This window comes from Drosophila navojoa, chromosome X, assembly GCF_054131105.1.
Source record: "Drosophila navojoa isolate 15081-1374.11 chromosome X, UAZ_NAV_1.0, whole genome shotgun sequence".
NCBI classification, from domain to species: Eukaryota; Metazoa; Arthropoda; class Insecta; order Diptera; family Drosophilidae; genus Drosophila; species Drosophila navojoa.
In genome coordinates, this window is record NC_142895.1 from 2,615,534 (window position 1) to 2,628,453 (window position 12,920).

Here is a 12,920-nt window from a genome sequence, read left to right on the forward strand (position 1 = left end):
ACATTGGCGTCGAGCCTGCTGCAATGCCTGCATGTGTGTGTGCGTGAGTGTGTGCGCGTGTGTGCATATAAAGAAGCTGCGGTTTGCTATTGTTGTTGTTGTTGCTGTTAAGCTTGCAGCGAATTGTAATTAAGTGAACAGAGAGTGAGAGAGAGAGAGAGGCATGCACATGCACATGCCAAATAACGGTAACGGACCAATTGACGTTAGATCGCAGGCGACGTCAATATCGAGAACAGTGTCAAGTTCATGTCATTAAGGTGTGATTAACAAAAATTAGTTGCTGCTTAACACACACACACACGCGCAGAGATGAGCAAACACACACACTCACATACGCATGATAGCGCAACAGTGCGAATAACTGCTTATGCGTGTGCCTGGAAAGCAGACACACACACACACAGACACGTCGAGCAGGTGTATTAGAGATGCGCAACACATGAAGTCGAGCAGCGCTGCCAGCGTCGCAGCTGACGTCGCTGCCGTCGAAAACGTTTCATTCATTTCAACTGTTGCTCCCCACTTGTTAGCACAAATGAGACTGGAAAGCGCTGGCACGAGCTGGCCGACGCGCTGCCCGAACGCCGAATGCCGAGAGCCGAGCGACGAACGGCGAGTGCCGATTCGGCCGAGTGCCAAAGCATTCCAGGAGGCATTTTTGGAGAGCGTCCACCTGAAGCAGAAGGTCGTGCTCGGTGCGTGTTTCGGTGTAGACTTTTTGGGCGCCATAAACACACACTCACACACACATGCACACACTGTGGCAGAGACATGTGCACATGTGTGCGCTGTGTAGACTGCGTTATATTTGCATTAAATTATTCAGCAGGAAAATATTTTATGAAGCGCAGACAAGCAGCAACAAACCAAAAAGCTGCTGCGCTTTTTGCCAACTGAAATGCAATTAAAAAGCGCAGCAGCAGCGCAGCAACAGCAGCGTGGCAGCAGTAGCAGCAGCTAGAACGACGCACATCGTGCGCTCTTCGGCTAACGCTACTCGCGCTACTCGCGCTGCTCGCTGCCGCTGTCGCTGCCACAGTCGACGTCGCTGCCGATGCTCACGCGTTGCGTTGCGTGGCGCGCAACGTCGTCGTCGCATTCAGCGACTGCCTTCGACCAGTAGGCGTTCAGCCTCCGAGCGGATAACATTGCGTTGTTGTTACTTCTTGGAGACAGCCAATCAGAAGCGCTCAATACTCAAACTGACTCAAATACCGTTCAACTGGCGATTGAGTTCGATTTCGAGTTCCGTTACTTGAAGTCGTGCGTTCAAAACGAAACAAAGAGTCAAAGTAAAACGTTTTATTTGCGCCTGATCCCAAAAGTGTGTGACTCTCTGTGTGTGTGTGTGTGTGTGTGCGAGTGTATGGAGCAAAGATTCTAGAAATTATTTGAAAAATCCAAATTGGAAATTTTTCAAAAATCGTTAAAGGCGCGCCAAAAATAAGGAATTTCTTTTGCTTGCCATTCGAAAAACTCAAAGAAAATTCTTGCCGTTGTTTTTTTTTTTGTTGGCTTTTTTTTGGGTTGTTGTTGATATAAAATAAATAAATACTAAAAGTTGAAAAGTTTGTATATTAAACAAATATACACACATATATCGAAATATATATATATATCAATCATTTTGAGTGTGCGAGCGAGAAGGCAATAGACAAAAGTGCAAGGAGAGCCAAAATAAAGGTAAATTCTTGAAATTAAAAATATGAATTAATTTTTTTTTTACAAATTTTCAGATGCATTTTTTGAGTGAATTAGAATTTTCTTTTTGTGATTTGAGTTTCTATTTCCTTTTCTAGTACCTTCAAGACTTTGCTTATAGAGCTGAAGGTCAGTGTTGTGAAAGGTGCGAAAAGTCGCAACAGTTTTGTGAAACGTTTCAAGTTCAAATGGAATTTGTGTGATTATATGAGAATTTAAATATATTAAATATATTATATTAAAATATATTGAAATAATTTCTATTTCAAAAACTTGTTTCAACAGTCGAAATTCTCAGTTTTTGTTGACTTTTCTAACAAGTTTACGATTTGTCGTTGACCTTGAGCTACAACTGTGTTTGTTTTCGTTTTCGAACATCAAAAATAGTTTCGAAAACCCTTCGAACTTTTCGAAATCAATGAGTTTTAAGCTGTAGCAAAACTTGCTATCGCTTGAATTCGTTCAAAATGTTGCACATCTTGAGGCTTTTCCCCAACGAAAGGTCATGAGAAGCTATGAAAATGTGGGAAAACCACAAATGCGAAAACTTAAACAACTTAACTTAAAAAACTTGTAGAACAAAAACTTTTTAAGCTATGGACTCGAGTTGCTTTTTCGAAGATGTGGTTAGAGTTTGTGTGCGGAACTCGAACCCTGATTTAGTGCCACAAAGGACTATTTCGGGGTAGAGCCTGAAAACTAGTGCAGATATATGTGAGATATACGAGTGTAATGGTAGCATGAAGAATGTATCTTAGAGTGGGAAAGTGGAGCCTATAGAGTACCTCTGACATTAGCTAAGGGTTTGTAATTAATAGCATATCTACAATATCTATTTTACAGAGACAGTTTTTATATGGTTTATATATCTGAAGCTTAAATCTGACTTTGTTTATACCCTCGAATTACAAAGTATTAAGACTTTCTCGACTCAACCAATAGGAGCGCTGATAATCGGTAACCACATTTCATATCAGATTGATAACCCTTAATTAATTAGATATTAAATAGATATTATATAGATATCTATGGCAATTGGGGACGCGGAAAATTGAAACTCTAATGATAGCTGTTGACAACCGTCTCAAATCATTCATTTTTAAGAAATTCGGAAGGATTCTGAAAGATAGTATCAAAATTTTAAGAATAGTAGAATAAATATTAAATCGATTCAAATTTTCATGACTGGGAATAGTATCAATTTCTTCTTCTTCTTGAAATTTAAATGCGATTTATATATTCTATAAACATATCGATATGCATATATCGATATGCATATTTATCCAGTACCTTCGACACTTTTTTTTCCTGTTAACTGAAACATAAAACTCTAAATTTTACGCTTAATGCAATTTCACATGGGCTAACGTCTCTTCTTTTTTCAGTTTTTCCCCATTTTCCTTTTTTTTTGTAATTTTCTCTTCTTCATTGCTTGGGCTATTCGCTTGTTGTTGCGGCGTTAACCTTTTTCTTTCGGGGGCATTTCCTGTTTCGCATTGCTTCAATTGCAGATTCGAAAGATTTCCGGCTTGTTTTTTTTGTTTTTTTGTGTTGGTCAGTTTGGGGGTGGGTGGCGCCATCTGTTGCTCGGGCAGAGAGTTTTTGTATTTAACATGAAATCGCTTTTTGTTTTTCTTTTCTCTCGTGCGATTTCTCAATTGATTTTGGTGCACAGCCTGCGCTCAATCTTTCAAATAATTTATGTGCGTCTCGTTCATATCAAATCAATTTTTGGCTAACTGTGCGTATGATTAATATTTGCTAGTTGGCGGTAGAGAGAGAGAGAGAGAGAGAGACGGAGTGTGAGAGAGAGGCACAGAGAAGGAGCAACAGGATGATTGGGAATGCAGATGAAAGCCCAAGCAAGTTGGCATATGGCTAATCGGGCATGCTCGACACTGACATACCCTGTAATGCATTCAAGTAGAAGCAACTATACGAAACTCGGCTGTTTCTCTCACAGCTGAGCAAATCCAGCAGATCTCGTTTGGTATAACGAGAGCAAGACAAAAAAAAAAATAAAAATAAAAATAAAAATATTGAAAAGTCGAAAAAGTCGAACAACGCGCGCTGCCTTAATTATTGGCCAAACGGCATTAAATTTTCAAGTATTTACTAAAGCTAAACAAAACACAATCACAACAGCAATAGCAACAACAACAACAACAACAATAACAAACAAACAAACAACAATAACAAAAAAAAAAAATTTGTGGAAAAATTCCTTTTGTTCGATTTTTGCGATAATTCACTAAATTAACTCGAAACGGGCAATTGGTCGCCGCCAGCTGCCACGCCCCTCTGCCGCTACATATATTTATATACATACACACATATGTGTGTGTGTGTGCCAAGACGTGTGAATTTCGACCATGTGCCGCAGAAACTTTTCATTCATTTAGCAACGATCGCTGAGCATCGAATCATATAGAGCGCCGTCTCCAGACTGGGAAGCAAATTGGTCATGTATTGCGGCTGTATATCGATCACTTTATGGAGATTAGTGTATATGTATAGTTGGTATATAGTAGAGTATATGTACTTCATGCCATAAGCCTATATAGCTGGTAGATAGAAGAGAGACGTATAAATACTCTTTTATAATATAGAGTAGGTATGCATATACCTTACCACATACTACATACTATATAGACCACTCTCCATAAACTGATCTATATGCATTACTCATTGTTTATTACAATATACCTTAATTTACTACTAGGAATTTCTCGTGCTACTTGCTTATCTATATCTATATCTATATCTATATCTATATCTATATCTATATCTATATCTATATCTATATCTATATCTATATCTATATCTATATCTATATCTATATCTATATCTATATCTATATCTATATCTATATCTATATCTATATCTATATCTATATCTATATCTATATCTATATCTATATCTATATCTATATCTATATCTATATCTATATCTATATCTATATCTATATCAAAATAATTGCTATATCTATGTCGGATCCAATAAATATTGTCGCGGAATGTCGCCTCTCCTCTTATATTCCTTGGACAAACGTTCAGCTCTCAAGATATTCAAAACAATTGAGATCTTGAGTTTCATTTATATTATATCAATTTTAGTATGGGATTTGGTATTAGATATGTTTCTTTAGTATATATCATATATGAGAGATGATAATAAACTTAAGCGAGTTATCCATTGTTTGCTGAAATTCTCTAATATTGCGATGCTTTAGTTCTTCTCTATCTCCCTCTCCCTTTCGCTCTCATGGATTTGCAAATTTAAAGATCTTTTTTCCTTTCAATGAAATCTTATAAATATACTAGACAAATATCAATCAAATATAAATCTAAGGTATATTATCTCTAGCTCTACCTCTATCTATCATTGTTACTTCGTACCCTCTATATATGGCTTATAATTTATGTACATCTATCAAATAATGATTAACAATTGATCTACAAATAAAATGAATATTGAGTATAATCGACAGTTCATTGTTTATATATTGATGGATCTATAAAGATGATATCTATTTATATGCACGTCTATTATGAGCAATTTAACACTCAATAAAATGCTGCATAAACAAATTATTAATCACAAATTCCGTTAGAAATTGAACTCACCTAAATATGTGATTCAACTTCGTGAACCCAATTTCTTCATAGAGTATACCTGGCATATGCATGCATATGTACATATATATGTGGATCGATAGATAGAGAATACAAATCTAGTTGAACTTTGATAAACTCAAGATGAACTAATTTTGTGGAATTTACGCGCAAAACCAAACATATGTATATATAGATCGATGTGTATATAAAAAGAGAGAGAGCGAGAGAGAGAGAGAGAGGATGCGATTTATACAAATAATTGTATTGTTATAGAATTTGAATTTGATTTCGAATTCGGTTAGCAAATTTACATAAACAATTCAATTGTTGTTGTTTGTTTAAATTAACTTTAAGATTTAACCAAAAATATATATATATATGTATGTGTGTACCTATATTCGATATCGATTCGACATGTATGTATATCGATATATATCTTTTTACATACATACATATATCTAAGAGGCAAGCGCAATGTTCCACAGACAAATTGAATTAACGGTAAATGTAAAACGCACAGCGAAAACAAAAGCCAAAATCGCACATATATATAGATAGATATATATATGTGTACATATATCGTATATGTCGATATCGAGGCGTATGTGTAAACAGAGTCGAGCCAAAGGTAACAAATGGATTTTCAAATAAATTAACTAGCAGACAATTGTAAACAGAGAGAAAGACAGAGGACAGAGAGAGAGAGACAGAGAGGGAGACAGAGAGAGAGATAGAGACAGAGAGAGAGAGAGAGAGAAAGAAAGTGCATTGCACTGGTTATAGCTGGTTATGCGCGGGCTGATTTCACTATTTGTCGTAATGCACCAGCTCAAGACCCACGTCTCGCTTGACTCTACCGCCGAAAAGCTCTTTCGGTAAGCTCAAAAGCTTTAAACAGAGTTGTGAATTGAAGAATCTCAAAAAACTTGAAAAGAAACGATTTCTTCACTCTCTCTCTCTCTCTTTGTTTCTCCTATATCTTTCTATCTCATTCTCTTTCACATTTCCTGCTCTCTCTATCCCTTTGCCTTATTCCTCTGCTCCCAGCCTCAACCTCTTCCTCGCTCTCCTTCAAGCGTGCTCTGCCTCCCTCATGCCGATCCTCCATCTCGCAAGACAACTTTTGGTGCGACCCTCGCTGCGGCGTGATTGAATGCAAGTGCAGCGGTTTTTGCTGCAAGCAGTTGCAAGATTTTATGTGCCATGTTTTTGTGGTTATCGTATACCCTGCAATTGGGCAGCAACTAAAGGGTATGTTGTGCTACGATAGATATATTTTATATATGCAAACTCTAGGCAGTAGAAGCCTATATATAGACTTATTTTTGGGTGTACTCTAATCAGTGTAGGGTATACTCTAGTCGCTCATTGCTCTGGTATTGTATATTACTAGCCAAAAGATGCTACATACGAAGCATATAACTAAATATTACAATCTAGCGCATCTTTGCCCTCTTCAGTACAGGGTATAGTCGTAGTCGATCACATCATCCCATTTGCTTAATGCAATACATGGCCATACCATGCTATTAAATAGCTCGGGCACTAAAGCAAATTGCTAATTAGAGATGCGAATGCGCACAGGGTATACGTGCAGTCGTGCACTCCCTGGGGCTTCACTCATTTACCGTTTGTTTTTCTCTTTTCTGGAGGCTGGCGATCTCAAGGACGCAGCCACCCAACGAGCATTTCAATTAACGTCCCATGTGGTTCGTTGGCCAGTGGATGAAAATTACGCCAAATGCGGGTCAGGTGGGCGGCGACTGTCGGTGGTTGGGCCTGGGCCTGGGCCTGGGCCTGGGGTGGCTCACTTGGGTGGGGTGGTTGCATGAGAGGCAATTCATTAATTACACAATTAGAATTTGCCAACACACACAGTGTGGGAGGGGGAGGGGGCGGCTATGGGAGGGGAAGCTTTTGCAGCTGGTGCAAAGCAATTCGTTAAAAAGTTGTTCGCCCTTCTTCTGCAGCTGCGTCTCTTCTGGTATTTTCCGGTATTTGCTGGTATTTTTTTTTTGTTAGTTCGAAATGTTTACCTTGAAATATGCTATGTCATTTAGCCAGCACCGTCGCCCGGGCCATGCGCCCGCATTTGCCACATCTAACTGCATGATGGAGCTCAGTGGGTCTCGAGTTCGTTTGCTTTTTTGACGAATGCCAAGGGGTCATGAGGAGGGGCGGTGTGGAGGGAGGGGGGTCAGTGGGTAGCTACATGTTTGCTCAATGGTTGTCTGCAGTGTCTTGCACGCTTTTGTTTGCCGGCACTCATTAAAGGCTCCCCTTTTGTTGTTTGCTCTTTTTGTGGGGCTCCACAGTGCTTGAGTTGGAGCTGGCTTGAAGTTGAGCAGCAAGAGATGAGCCTGGCTCATGTCAGTTGTATGCCCATTGAAGTCACACTCATAGCGTAATCGCTGAAAGTGAGCTACTCGCTCAAACTACATTGATATTGATTAGCTGCTGTGAACTGGCGATGCAGCCTTGGGCATTCAGCATTTACATTCATTTTATTTGATACTCGCTACTCGTTACTCGTTACTCGGTATTCGTTATTCGTTACTCGGTATTCGTTATTCATTATTCGTTACTCTTTATTGGTTACTCGTTACTCTTTGCTGGTTACTCGTTATTCGTTAGTCTTTACTGGTTACTCGTTATTCGTTATGACCCGTTATTCGTTACTCGCTAGTAATTACTCATCACACGTTATTTGTTACTCGTTACTAATTACTCATCATTAGTTACGCGTCCTCGTAACTCGTCCCCCCAATTCGTTATTCGTTACTGGTTACTCGTTGCGCTTTACTAGTTACTCGTTATTCGTTACTATTTACTGATTATTCGTTACTCTTTGCTGGTTATTTGCTTATTTGTTATGACTCGTTATTCGTTACTCGTTACTAATTACTAATCACTCGTTACTCGTTTACTCGTTGATCGTTACTTATTACTCATCACTCGTAGCTCGTTCTCGTAACTCGCTACTCGTCGTCCCTTATTCGTTACTCTTTACTGACTATTTGTTGCTCTTTACTGATTAGTCTTTATTCGTTACTCATTACTTGTTATTCATTGCCCGTGACTCGTGTCTCTTTATTCGTTACTCTTTCCTGGCTACTCGTTGTGTTTTTACTGGTTGCTCTTTACTCTTTAATCATTACCAATTACTCGTCACTCGTTAGTCATTACTCGTTGCTTTTCACCTTCTTAATCTATGCGCTGAGTCGCTGCTCTGCTAAGCCTACTCGTTGGTTTTCCTTACTCGTTACTTTCACTCCAAGCTAACCTTTGGCTGTTATCATTTGCTTACATCGGTCATTTTGTCATGCTTGCCCATCTATGCTCCAACTCTTTACTATTCTATTTTAGACCTAATTTCATTCTGTTTGTCTTTTGCCTTAGCTTTACTCGTTACTCTCTAAATTCATCCGTTTTCACTATGTCTTTTAAGTATGTATTCGATAAAGAGAAGATGTGTGGGTTTGTCTATCGTCTCGTTAAGTTTCACTGACTACAACCGATGCAAATTCGTTCAGTTCACTCGTTGCTTTTGATCTTCTTCTATATGCTTCAATCTCTGTTGTAGGATTCCAAAACTCTTAATTTATGTAGTTTACTGGATTGGGGCTTTGGCTATATACTTTATCATATACTTTATATAGTTTAGACTCTATCTTAGTCTTAATTTCGTTTCTCGCTCCTTTTCCCTTCACTCGTTGCTCGCCCAAAAAGTTTCCAATCAAATTCCTCAAGTCCACTCGTTGCTCTGGGTCAAGTTAAAGTTGCACTTGAGTTGCTCATATGAGGCAGATGCACAGACAATTGTCTGTTAACCATTTCCGACACACACACACACACATATATATATATACATGTATACCATTTGTAATCTCTGTTCGACTCTCGGTTGCTTAGCTCAGCTGCATTTCATTGCCTTGCATTGTGTCTTTTGCAAATTCAATATGGCAGCATATTTCCGCTTGTAGTTAAATGATGCAACATGCTCTGCCAACTGAATGTCAAGCTGTTGTCGGCCGTACCGCTCCCTCCGGCCCATAGGCTGTCCCTCTCTCTCTCTCTCTCTCTCTCTCTCTCTCTCGCTCAGTCTCGCTCTCTGTTTCAGTGCCTCTGCCTCTTGCTCTGTTGCTCTTGTGTGGACAGTTTGACCATTGTAGCTGAGTTCTGTTGAGGCTTCTGTCCCTTCCCCTCCTCAAGCCCCTACACCCCCCCACCTACACCCCCGTCGATCCGCTGCTGTCTACGGCGTTGCATTGGCATTTTCTTGTTTGCTGTTTGTGAGGCCATGTGTAACGGGTAACTGTAGCTGTAACAGTAATTGTAATTGTAACTGTAAATGATTGGCATTGGCCCTGACACACACACACACATACGCACACACACACATTTACGAATTTGCTTGCAATTACATTTCTGTGTTTATTTGCGGCTTCAATGCGAAGCCTGTGAAAAACTTTTTCCTCTCTCTCTCTCTCTCTCTCTCTCTCTCTCTCTCTCTCTCTCTCTCTCTCCCTCTCTCTCTCTTTCTCTCCCTCTCTCTCTGTTCCTCTCTCTAAGCTCATTTTCTCGCCTCCTGGCAGAGTTGGAGCTGGCTGGGCTGGGCTGGGCTGCTGTGCTTATGCTGTCATTGTTGTTGTTGTTGTTGTTGTTGTTGTTGTTGTTATTTTTGTTGTTGTTGTTGCTTTTGGCGTGTGCACGTTTTGTTAACCGCGAATACATTTTAATTAGCAGCTCAAATATTCAAACTCCAAATTGGCCTTTGCACCCATGGCCAGGCCAGGCGCCCAATACAGCTGTGCAGAGGTGTGTGTGTGCGTGTGTGTGTGTGTGTGTGTGTATAGGTGTGCGTGTGTGTGTGTGTTTGTATTTTTGTATTGTGCAAAACTTTTTGCCAGCCTCCAACAGGCAAAGCTATGAATTTTTCAAGCACAGCCCTTTGGAGTGAGCGAAAGAGAGAGACAGAGAGAGAGAGAGAGAGAGCGAGAGGGCATGAGCGTGCGAGCGAGTGGGCACACTCTGCAGCGTCAGCTAACTCGCACAGCCCCCGCTGCCCCTCTCTAGCTGGCTTTAAATGCCTTTGCAAAATATGTCAGCGAAAATGTTGAAGCTGCCCCCGCCGTCCCATAGATGGCGCCACGCAGACAGCTTATGAATTTTAATTTCTCGCATTTTTTTGCCGCTCTGCTCGTTGAGAATTTCGTTTTTTCTTCGCTCAGTTTTCTTTTTTTTCCCTCCCCCCCCTTGTGTTTTTATTGAAATGTTTTTCGCGGTGGCAGATCAAACGAAATGCGTGCAACTTGTTCGAGCAACTATTCCAGCCAAAATGCTTACACATAAAACAACTTTGCGCCCCTCCTCGCCGACCACGCCCCTGTCACAGCGCCCCCAGCCAGGGCTAGCTTACGTTTCGCGCAGGTAAAGTTGTTGGCAAAGTTTTCATTTTTGAGCTTGTTAATTAAATTTAACTGACAATAGATGTGAGGAGAGAGAGAGGGTGAGAGAGAGAGGGTAAAACTTACTGCAGACTTTGTGGACTTCTTGCGAATGGATATAATGATATATGACTGAGAAATTATACAAATTCAAATTCAAATACAAACTCCAGAGTAATTGAAGGCTGTCTGCGGGGAATCAATGGAATTGCGAGTAACGGGGAATGGATTGAGGAAACGAAAGTTTGAAATGACTTGACTTGGCCTGCAGAGAGAGGGACAATAGATGGAGGGGAAATTTGTCTAACATCAAGTTTTCTACAAGTTGCTCAACTTCCAGAAAACACGAGGAGACTTGAAGTTTTTAGATATTTTTGTAGGAAATGCGAACTTTGACTAATTGCAGCTGTTATAAAAACTGTTATACCAGAGCACTGGCAGACCCGCAAGTGAAGACTATAGATTTTTGATATATTCATGTAGAAAATGTGAATTGAAATTAAAATTTTACCAATTGCAGTTGTTCTGAAAACTGTTATACTATAATAAAGCACTAGGAGTTTCACAAGTGTTTCAATTTTCGAAATTGAAATAAAATGCTATACAAATTAATATTCATAAACTCTGTTAGAGCACTTGCCCATAGATAAGCTGATAACAGATATGGACAATCATGGATCAAAACACAGTTGAGTAGTTTTGGACATTTACAGATAACATTTGTTAAAGGACAGGTACACAGGTAGTTCCAGGGGAGACAATCAATTATGCAGCTATGACACTCTAGATGTCACAGCGCAGCATAGTCCATTATAATAAGCTTCAGATAGTACCTGTGGGAGGAGTATCGAGCTCTATATGAGCAATCATTTGATAAGCAAACCTAGTTCATTTAGGCGGATAGAACTGTAGAGCAATTTAAATGATAGCCACATAAGTTATCCTACGACTTGCGCTTACTAACTGTATTACAGTAATAGCATATTGACTAATGGTACTATAAAGGTATTGAATCCTAAATGAGCTACATATATATGAGGTATATAACTGTTATAAATACTTAAACTCTGGACTTATTAGACTTACTTTCTATAACAGTATAACAATATAACAGTATCAATATAACAATATAACAGTATAACATTATAGCAATATAACAATATAACAGTATTACAGTGTTACAGTATTACAGTATTACAGTATTACAGTATTACAGTATTACAGTATTACAGTATTACAGTATTACAGTATTACAGTATTACAGTATTACAGTATTACAGTATTACAGTATTACAGTATTACAGTATTACAGTATTACAGTATTCCAGTATTCCAGTATTACAGTATTCCAGTATTACAGTATTACAGTACTACAGTATTACAGTATTACAGTATTACAGTATTACAGTATTACAGTATTACAGTATTACAGTATTACAGTATTACAGTATTACAGTATTACAGTATTACAGTATTACAGTATTACAGTATTACAGTATTACAGTATTACAGTATTACAGTATTACAGTATTACAGTATTACAGTATTACAGTATTACAGTATTACAGTATTACAGTATTACAGTATTACAGTATTACAGTATTACAGTATTACAGTATTACAGTATTACAGTCTAACAGTCTAACAGTATTACTGTATACCAGTTTAAAAGTCTAACAGTTTAACAGTTGTATGGTATAACAGTATAACAATTATAGCGTATTGATTTATGTTAGTATGATAACCCTACATAATACAACACTTCATGCGCATATAACAGTTTATTTTTCTAGCATTTATTGGTATAACAGTTGATGACAGGCTTTTAGTTTCTAAGATGTTATATCAGCTGCAAAGCGATGTATAACACTTTCAAACAGTTTGTGCTAGAGTATTTCATATTCAGCAAGTTAAATATAAAAGTAATTCTTGTTTTTCTTTGCCTTGCCCCCGATTTGTAAGCAAAGCCTTGGCCGGCACACATAGACCCATATGCATTCACACACACACACACACACACACACGCACATACGCTCTCACACGTCCACATTTAGCTGGTTAAAATAACAGCCAGCAAGTGGCGCAAGTACGCAAAAAGCAAAAGTTCTGACAACAATAACCACAAGTGGATGCCACATGCCACATGCCACAT

At 38.9% G+C, this 12,920-nt stretch overlaps 1 protein-coding gene across 12 annotated transcripts in view; it reads left to right on the plus strand.

Annotated features, from left to right (window-relative positions):
- Positions 1 to 1,337: 1,337 nt before the first annotated feature.
- Ca-alpha1T (Ca[2+]-channel protein alpha[[1]] subunit T) overlaps positions 1,338 to 12,920 on the plus strand; it is a 129,489-nt gene continuing 117,906 nt past the window's right edge. For all 12 annotated transcript variants that reach the window (XM_089263123.1, XM_089263124.1, XM_089263118.1 and 9 more), the window contains exon 1: positions 1,338 to 1,686. The gene's annotated coding sequence lies outside the window, so the exon portion shown is untranslated. The remainder of the gene's footprint in view (positions 1,687 to 12,920) is intronic.